This window comes from Heterodontus francisci, chromosome 11 (genome assembly GCF_036365525.1).
Source record: "Heterodontus francisci isolate sHetFra1 chromosome 11, sHetFra1.hap1, whole genome shotgun sequence".
NCBI classification, from domain to species: Eukaryota; Metazoa; Chordata; class Chondrichthyes; order Heterodontiformes; family Heterodontidae; genus Heterodontus; species Heterodontus francisci.
This window is the reverse complement of record NC_090381.1, coordinates 76,399,929-76,408,921: the sequence shown is the minus strand read 5'-3', so window position 1 is coordinate 76,408,921 and position 8,993 is coordinate 76,399,929.

Sequence of the window (8,993 nt, the reverse complement as noted above, 5' to 3'; positions counted from 1 at the left end):
TTGGTCCCAGCTTCCCACAAGGAGCATACCACAGTTTTGAGCTCTCCTGCCATGACTTAACCCTTTAAATTAAACCTTTTGGAAGATGCTTAATATCAAATAGTATCAATTACTCTAGGGCCCTTCTTCCTTGATCCTCGTGACTACAGAACTCCCTCAAAAACACTACTTACTATATACGAAAATAAACTGTTCTTACCTTATATACTTACCCAGGTAATTAGAGCTATTCCCTAACAGCAGTGACTCACCAACCAATCACCTTGCAGCTTTCCTATGACGTCACTGTTGGCTTTTTTTTTTCAAAACTCCGGCACGCTGGAAGAGGTCCAACTGCTCCACTCCTGAAGGTAAGTATAATAGCATTTTACTTTCATTTTGAAAGTGATATAGTTCAACCCGAAGCTCGGGTCTTAAAGGAAACTATGAAGGTATGAGGGAGAAGTTGGTTATGGTAGATTGGGAAATTACGTCAAAAGGTATGATGGTAGACAGGCATCGGCTAGCATTTAAAGAATTAATACATGATTTACAACAAATTTACATTCCTTTGAGGCACAAAAACCCAACAGGAAAAGTGATCCAACCATAGCTAACGAGAAGTTAAAGATTGTAATAGATCAAAGGAAGAGCTTATAAAGTTGCCAAAAAAGAAGTAAGCCAGAGTATTGGGAGCATTTTAGAATTCAGCAAAGCAGGACCAACTAATAAAGAAAGAGAACATGGAACATAAAAATAAATTAGTGAAAAATGTAAAAACGGACTGAAAAAGCTTTTATAGATGTGTAAAAAGGAAAAGATTAGCGAAGACAAATGTGGGCCCATTACAGGCAGAGACAAGGGAATTTATAATGGGGAATAAGGAAATGGCCAAGAAACTAAACAAATACCCTGGGTGAAGGGGATCCGGCCAGCGACTGAAAGGTCGGTGTGGAACCCGCTTCTGCCTCGCCTGGGGATCCGACCCATATTTTGCAGGTCGAGGGCTATAATTGGTGTGAGGCTTGAGGTAGAAGTCCTGCTGAATAGAGCCGCCGGCCAATCAGCGGGCCGGCAGCTAACTGTCCCAGCAGCACCACTGGGATTGGTGGCCACTGCTAGGACTACAGCTCAACTTGAAGAAGATGTCGGGGAGCCCAGAACAAAGGAAATTTCAGCAATTACAGTTCAATAGCTAAAGGAATTTGGTTATTTTCTGTTAAGAAATTAATCTGGCTTGACAACAGAATTCTGAGAGTATAATAAATAGGGTTTAAATAAACCGAGCGAGAGCTCTCTTTTCCTTCAGTATATTCTGGCTGATAGTCTCTGTGTGTAGCTGTTAACTGTGTCTCAAATGCCAGTTTTTCCTCTAGCTTCAAACGTCAATCGGTAACAGTGTGTCTTTGTCCTTGTTCTCCGAATGGCTGTATCCTACGGCAACAAGAATACATTCTTTGACTTAGTCCCTGGAGCTGCTGTCTTCAAGCAGTACTGATCCTTTTCCAGCCTTAAAGGCACACCACATACTTCCCAGAAAAAAAAACTACAGGATGATAACAGTCTTCATGGAGGAAGATACAAAAAACCTCCCAGAAATACTAAACTAAGGAACGAGCAAGAATGAGGAACTGGAAGAAATTAGTATTGTTGAAAATAGAGACATGTTGTTGAAGCTTTTTGTCTTGCAATCATCAGGATAATCTGCAAGAACAACCAATGTAAGGGAAAACAACAACTTGTACTGCATGAGAAAAGAGTGCTGATTGGTTGGCAAGTGAACTCTGGTAGAGGCATTGCCATGGAAAATGCACCAGTTTACAGTGACTGACAGTTAACTGCCAAGCAATGTTTGAAATTTAAACCAGGCAGCTTGACTCTGATCAAGGCATTGCCCTGAGGAATGAACCAGCGAATGGCTGTCACTTATTTTGTTTAGCTGAAACAGTTGCAATGTTTGTACATATTCTTTATCTGCAAAGAGCATGGCTCTGTGTATTAATATATGTAGCCTCCAGTATGCGCAAATGTGCCATACTGCAAGCCCCACTGCTCATCTTAAATTGGCTGTCAGCGTAATTCTTAGCACACTGCAGATTATTTAGCAAATGTTGTCCAATCGTGAAATCACATCTTATGTTGGACACTGTGTTTTGAGTTTTGCAAGCACAGGCTGCTTGGGTACGGCCCATACCTTGCTCATTGTGAACAGCAGAAGGGACATGTTGTTTGATATGATCTGCTGGTCTTTGGGACATATGGTCTATATACCTCGCATCACACTGCCATTGAAATTCATATATCACACAGTTATTTATGTGATAGGCAGGACATCTTTTTGGCGTGACGGCAGCTTCCTGTTAGTGGCAAACACCACACTGCATAGTAGCAGTGTGAAACAGCTAGCTTTATCCATTGCTCAGATTTTTGGGGTACATTACCCTTTAAGGTAATTTGAGGTAGACTGGGCACTTTTCAGGGCCGAAAATGACGGGCTTAGGCCCGTTCATAAGTTTGTGCGATATACAGCGAGAAATGATTTGATCAGGGTAGCCATCATCACGCAGGATGTCTTTGATTCGCCCTATTTCAGCATCAAGCTTGCATGGTGAACAAATGGCTCGGGCCCTATTTACGAGGTTGCTGATAAGGCCAATCTTATAGCGCATGGAACTGTAAGAATCTCAAAGCGTGTATTGACCAGTGAAGGTAGTTTTGCAGTAAATTGTGGTAGAGAATCCCTTAACAGATTTCTCAACTAGTACATCAAGGAAAGGGAGCTCATTTGACTGCTCCATTTCAAAGGTGAATTTGAGCGCAGGAGCCCATTAAGACATGTAAGGAAATTATTGCATGCAGCTGCTGATTCCAATCCTTGGGATCCCTGTCCTGCCTGCCACCTTATTTTAACCTAACTCCTCCATTCATACACACACACTCAAAAATCACAGTTAACCAGATTCTTAAAAAAAAATTATGCTTTATAAATTAGCTTTTTCTTAAGAATAAATAAATAAGTCTTTGTGGGTTACATTCCTGATGGGTGAGGTATCCTAGTGTGAAAATAATCAAATGTCTCTTGAAGTCTTCACATGGATTTGATGACATAGTCTCTTAGTAGATAGGCATTCAAAACACCGGCTGCAGCGGGCATCAAACAGTTCTTTCAAAGATGAGCACAGCAATAGGTCAACTTGAATTTTAAAACCGACAGTCTCAGTCAATACTTTCCTTCAGCAATACACACTGTCTCTTTATTAAAAAAAGGGCCTTTTTCTCCTTAGGAAATTAACTTGGCCTGTAGCTCCTTGTAGAATTGCTGCTGAGAAATAGACAGCTCTTCTATTCAGTAGCACACTTCGCTGGTGAGTCTCTCAAAACTGGTTTTAACTGTTTTTTCCACACACAGTCAAATTGAAACATTACACCATGTGACCTGTCTCTCCTGCTGTGACCTAGGGACAGGTGCAGCTGGCATCCTGTGCTGTCTTAAAGGCACACACTGTTTTTAATTAGAGGAGGAAAAAATACAGATCCGTGACACCTAGCAAACTGCAACTACCTCTTCCTGCCATTTCTTTGGCTGTGGCCTCATTGCAGGTCACCTTTCACGTCATCTTATTGACTTTACTCAAAAGCTTGGCCTGGATTTTACTGTCCTTTAGACCTCTCATAAACGTGTCTCTAAGGCTGACCTCTAAGTTCACACCATACTCAATGACGAGAGTGTTTCTTTAATTCAAGAATATAATCTGCAATAGACTCACTTGGCAACTGCTTCCTTCCATGAAATGCAACTCGGAATGCAATTTCATTCTTAGTTGTGCTATAATGAGTCCAGAATCTCATTAATTTCAGTATAGTCCAAAGTACTGGGGTCTTGTGGGCAACTTTGGTTAGCCCTCAAAAGCATCTGGTTCCATCATGATGAGGAAAGCCTTCACTTTATCCTCCTCCCCTATTTTATTAACTTTTAGCCAAATCTGTAACCTTTGATCATAATTACACCAGTCCTCCTTGTTAGGGTTGACATTTCCCATTTGTCCCAAAATATGTCTTCAGTGCCATTTTTTTCAATTACGTACCATGCTACTAACTCATCCGGAGCAATCTTTCAAATCACCCAAACTTCCTCAAAATCAACTTTGGGAGTTCCAAAAAGTACACAATTTTCTTCAGACAGTAATCCCTCCAATGAAATAAAAAATTCAATTACATCTTGTCACCATATTTCTGTTGTGTAGTCACAGAGTAAATCTACATGTGGACTTTACTGGGAACAGCCATGTTAAAACTTTATTTACACCTCCCAACAGCGAGGACAGCGGAGCTTGGCTATCACATACAACCAGCCAGTTCAATACAGTACACTACAGTTTCTGCATCTACCAACCATTTAGGCAGTGAGTTCCAGATACCCACCACCCTCTGGCTGAAAACATTTCCCCTTGAATCCCCTCTAAACCTCTTACCCTAAATCTATGTCCCCTCATTAGTTCCTCATAATTAAAATTCTCTAGTCCAGGCAACATCCTTACAAATCTCCTTTGTACCCTCTCTAGTACAATCACATCTTTCGTACAGTGTGGTGACCAGAATTACGTGCAGGACTCCAGCTGTGGCTTAACTAGTGTTTCATACAGTTCCAGCATAAACTCCTAGCCCTTGTATTCTATGCCTCAGCTAATAAAGGCAAGGATCCCATATGCCTTCTTGACTATCTTCAGGGACATGCATTCTGTTCCTCTACTCTTCTCCATATCCAACCATTTATTGTATATTTCTTGCCATGTTAGCCTTTCCCAAATGCATTACCTCACCCTTCCCTAGATTGGATTCCATTTGTCAATTGACTCTGGCATCAGGGAGGGAACATACCATCCTCAAGTCACATCTGCAGCTGCAGAAGCACCTGTCTGTTCCCCTCACTATTCAGTCCCCTATCTTCATTGCTCTTCCACTCTTCTTCCTCCTCCCTGTGTAGCTGAGCCACCCATGGTGCTGTCGACTTAACTCTGCCTGCACTCTCCAGAGGAACCACCACTCTCACCAATATGCAGAACTGAATACCAGTTGGAGACCGAGATTCACTCATGGGATCCTTGTCCTGCCTGCCTGGTCCTCCTTGTCCTGGTGATCACCCATTCCCTCTCTGCCTACACATTTTTAAACTGCGGGGTAACGACCTCCAGAAACATGCTGTCTACAAAACTCTCAAACTCGCAGACGCCCCATGGAGCTTGAGTTGCTCTCGGTGGCAACACTTGCTGCACATGTGGTCGTCCAGGCCATGAGAAGCACCTACGATTTTCCACATGGCACATGATGTGCATTCCATGGAGTTAGGTTCACTGCCATGCCCTTACTTTCAAGACTATTATCTAGAACCACTTACCATCCACTCACCAATTTTCACTGTCTCCTGCTCGCTCACTCAGACTGCTCCTTGTTTTGTGAAAGACCTCCTTCCGCACTGCGCCAACATCCCTCCCTCATCAAATTCTGTGTTAAGGGCTGGGATTTCACATTGGGCGGACAGGAGCCGGCCACTGACTGAAAAGTCGGTGGCGAACCCGCTTCTGCCTCGCCTGGGGATCCAACCCACATTTTACGGGTCCCCAAGCTTTAATTGTTTCGAGACGGGACTTCCACCTGCAATCAGCGGGCCGGCAGCGCCACCGGGAGTGGTGGCCACTGCTGGGACTGCAGCCCAGCTGACGGTAGAGGAAGACATGGAGCCGGGAGTCCAGTTAAGTTTTGGTTGCCTCACTGGGGGTAATCGGTCAGGCCTCGGTGAGGCAAGGGTGGTCATTTGGGGGGCAAGGGGGGTTGTGTTGGATTTTGGAGGTGGCCCTCCATCGGGCACCCTGGACGCCCGCTTGCCACACGTGAAATCCGCATGGAGGCCTTAATTGGCCTGAGTGGGCAGGTCATTTCCTACCCACTCTTGTAAAGGGGGAGGGGGTGGAGGTGGGAGCGGGTTGGGAAAGCCTCCCGGAGCCTCTGCTCCATTTTACGCCATCCTCCGCCACCATCCGACTCATTAGGGTGGCGTAAAATTCCGGACAAGTACTCTGTCGAAGAAATACACGTCGAGCTTGACCTCATGCGTAAGCAAAAGCCTTCTGTATTAATACTCGCAAAATTTCCAAATACCTGAGTCAGCCCCTGCTGAGCAGGTAACCAGTTCTAAGTAGTCATTTAATTAACTAACTGTGTAGCTGCCACTATCAGGCAGCTTGTTTACAACTGACTAAGATTGTGAAAGAAACTACAAGTTAAGGTTGAAGTTAAGTTAAATGCTAAATGCAAATCTTGACTAGATTCTAAAAATAGACCAACCCTCAAAATTCCCTCACTCACCAGATTCCGAGTTAAGTATTCTGTTGAAGCAGTACTCCTTCAAGGTATAATCTGTGCTGCTTACTTTAATTTGGTGGAGATTTTCAAAATCTTGAAGAATTTAGATAGAGTAAATAAGGAAAACCAGTGGCAGATGGATCAGTAACCAGAGGACACAGATTTAAGGTAATTGGCAAAAGAACCAGAAATGACATGAGAGGAAAAATTATGCAACACATTATGATTTGGAATGCATTGTCAGAAAGTGTGATGAAGCAGATTTAATAATTTTAAAAAGGGAATTGCATAAATACTGGAAAGGGAAATATATACTCTAATTAATGGCACTTCCACAAAAGAGCTGGCACAGACTTAATGGGCTGAATGGTCTCCTGTGTTGCATCAAATAATGATATGTTCCAGTACAATAACAACACTGGCATCTACCCTGCAATGTGGAAAATTGCCCAGGTATGTCCTGTAAACAAAAAGGACAAGTCCAACCCAGCCAATTACCGCCCCATCAGCCTACTCTCAATCATCAGTAAAGTGATGGAAGGTGTCACCAACAGTACCATCAAGCAGCACTTGCTTAACAATAACCTGCTCAGTGACGCTCAGTTTGGGTTCCGCCAGGGCCACTCAGCTCCTGACCTCATTATAGCCTTTGTTCAAACATGGACAAAAGAGCTGAACTCAAAAGGTGAGGTGAGAGTGACTGCCCTTGACATCAAGGCAGCATTTGACCGAGTATGGCATCAAGGAACCCTAGCAAAACTGGAGTCAATGGGAATCAGGGGAAAATCCTCCGCTGGCTGGAGTCATACCTAGCGCAAAGGAAGATGGTTGTGGTTGTTGGAGGTCAATCATCTGAGCTCCAGGACATCACTGCAGGAGTTCCTCAGGATAGTGTCCTAGGCCCAACCATCTTCAGCTGCTTCATCAATGACCTTCCTTCAATCATAAGGTCAGAAGTGGGGATGTTCGCTGATGATTGCACCATGTTTAGCACCATTCGTGACTCCTCAGATACTGAAGCAGTCGATATAGAAATGCAGCAAGACCTGGATAATATCCAGGCTTGGGTTGATAAGTAGCAAGTAACATTCGTGCCACACAAGTGGCAGGCAATGACCATCTCCAACAAGAGAGAATCTAACCATCCCCCCTTGACATTCAACGGCATTACCATCGCTGAATCCCCCACTATCAACATCCTAGGGGCTACCATTGACCAGAAACTGAACTGGAGTAGCCGTATAAATACCATGGCTACAAGAGCAGGTCAGAGGCTAGTAATCCTGAGGCGAGTAACTCACCTCCTGACTCCCCAAAGCCTGTCTACCATCTACAAGGCACAAGTCAGGAGTGTGATGGAATACTCTCCACTTGCCTGAATGGGTGCAGCTCCAACAACACTCAAGAAGCTCAACACCATCCAGGACAAAGCAGCCTACTTGATTGGCACCGCATCTACAAACATTCACTCCCTCCACCACTGACGCAAAGTGGCAGCAGTGTGTACCATCTACAAGATGCACTGCAGCAATGCACCAAGGCGCCTTCCAAACCCGCGACCTCTACCAACTAGAAGGACAAGGGCAGCAAATACATGGGAACACCACCACCTACAAGTTCCCGTCCAAGTCACAAACCATTTTGGCTTGGAACTATATCGCCGTTCCTTCACTGTCGCTGGGTCAAAATCCTGGAACTCCCTTCCTAACAGCACTGTGGGTATGCCTACCCCAAATGGACTGCAGCGGTTCAAGAAGGCAGCTCACCACCACCTTCTCAAGGGCAATTAGGGATGGGCAATAAATGCTGGCCTGGCCAGCGATGCCCACATCCCATGAATGAATAAAAAAAAATGATTCTCATTCCTTCAAATCACTTATATAATACAAAAGAAAAATACTGTGGATGCTGGATATCTGAAATAAAAACAGAAAATGGTAGAAATACTCAGCAGGTCAAGCAACATCTGTGGAGATAGAAGCAGAATAATGTTTCAGGTCTGTGACCTTTCATCAGAACTAAGGGCTGAATTTTATTGGGGCACCGCCGTGGACCGCGGTACCCTTTGAATTTGGCGGGGTGCCCGCATTTGCCGGCCACCGCTGAGCCCCTGCGATATTAATCGTGGGGGCTCATTAGAATCATGGCGCCGAGCCGCCCTCCCCATATTACGCGGGGTGAGGTGGGACATTCGGTGCAGTGAGAGAGTCTTTGACAGTTGTGCAGCAGATGCTGGGGCCCTATTTTAAGCGCTGCAGCACCTGCTTCCTGACAGCTGTCAAATAAATACTTATCTGACTGCTGAAAAGTGGGGTGGCTATCAATCTGGCAGCAAAGCAGAAAGTGCTGCAGAAATCCAGCAGATCAGGCAGCAACTGTGGAGAGAGAAGCCGAGTTAACTTGTTCAAGTTCACAGACTTGAAAGTTAACTCTGCTTCTCTCCCCACAAATGCTGCCTGACCTGCTGAGTGACCCCAGCACTTTCCGCTTTGCTGCCACATACTTACCCTGCGGTGTCCCAGTGTCCTGTGAAGTTGCGATCCTCTTCTTCCACTCAAGTGTAACATTCCTTCTTGTAGGTGTGCCGCACCTGGGTGAATAATCTTAATTTTGCATATTCCAGTACGTGAGAATTAAATAGACCATAAAAGGTA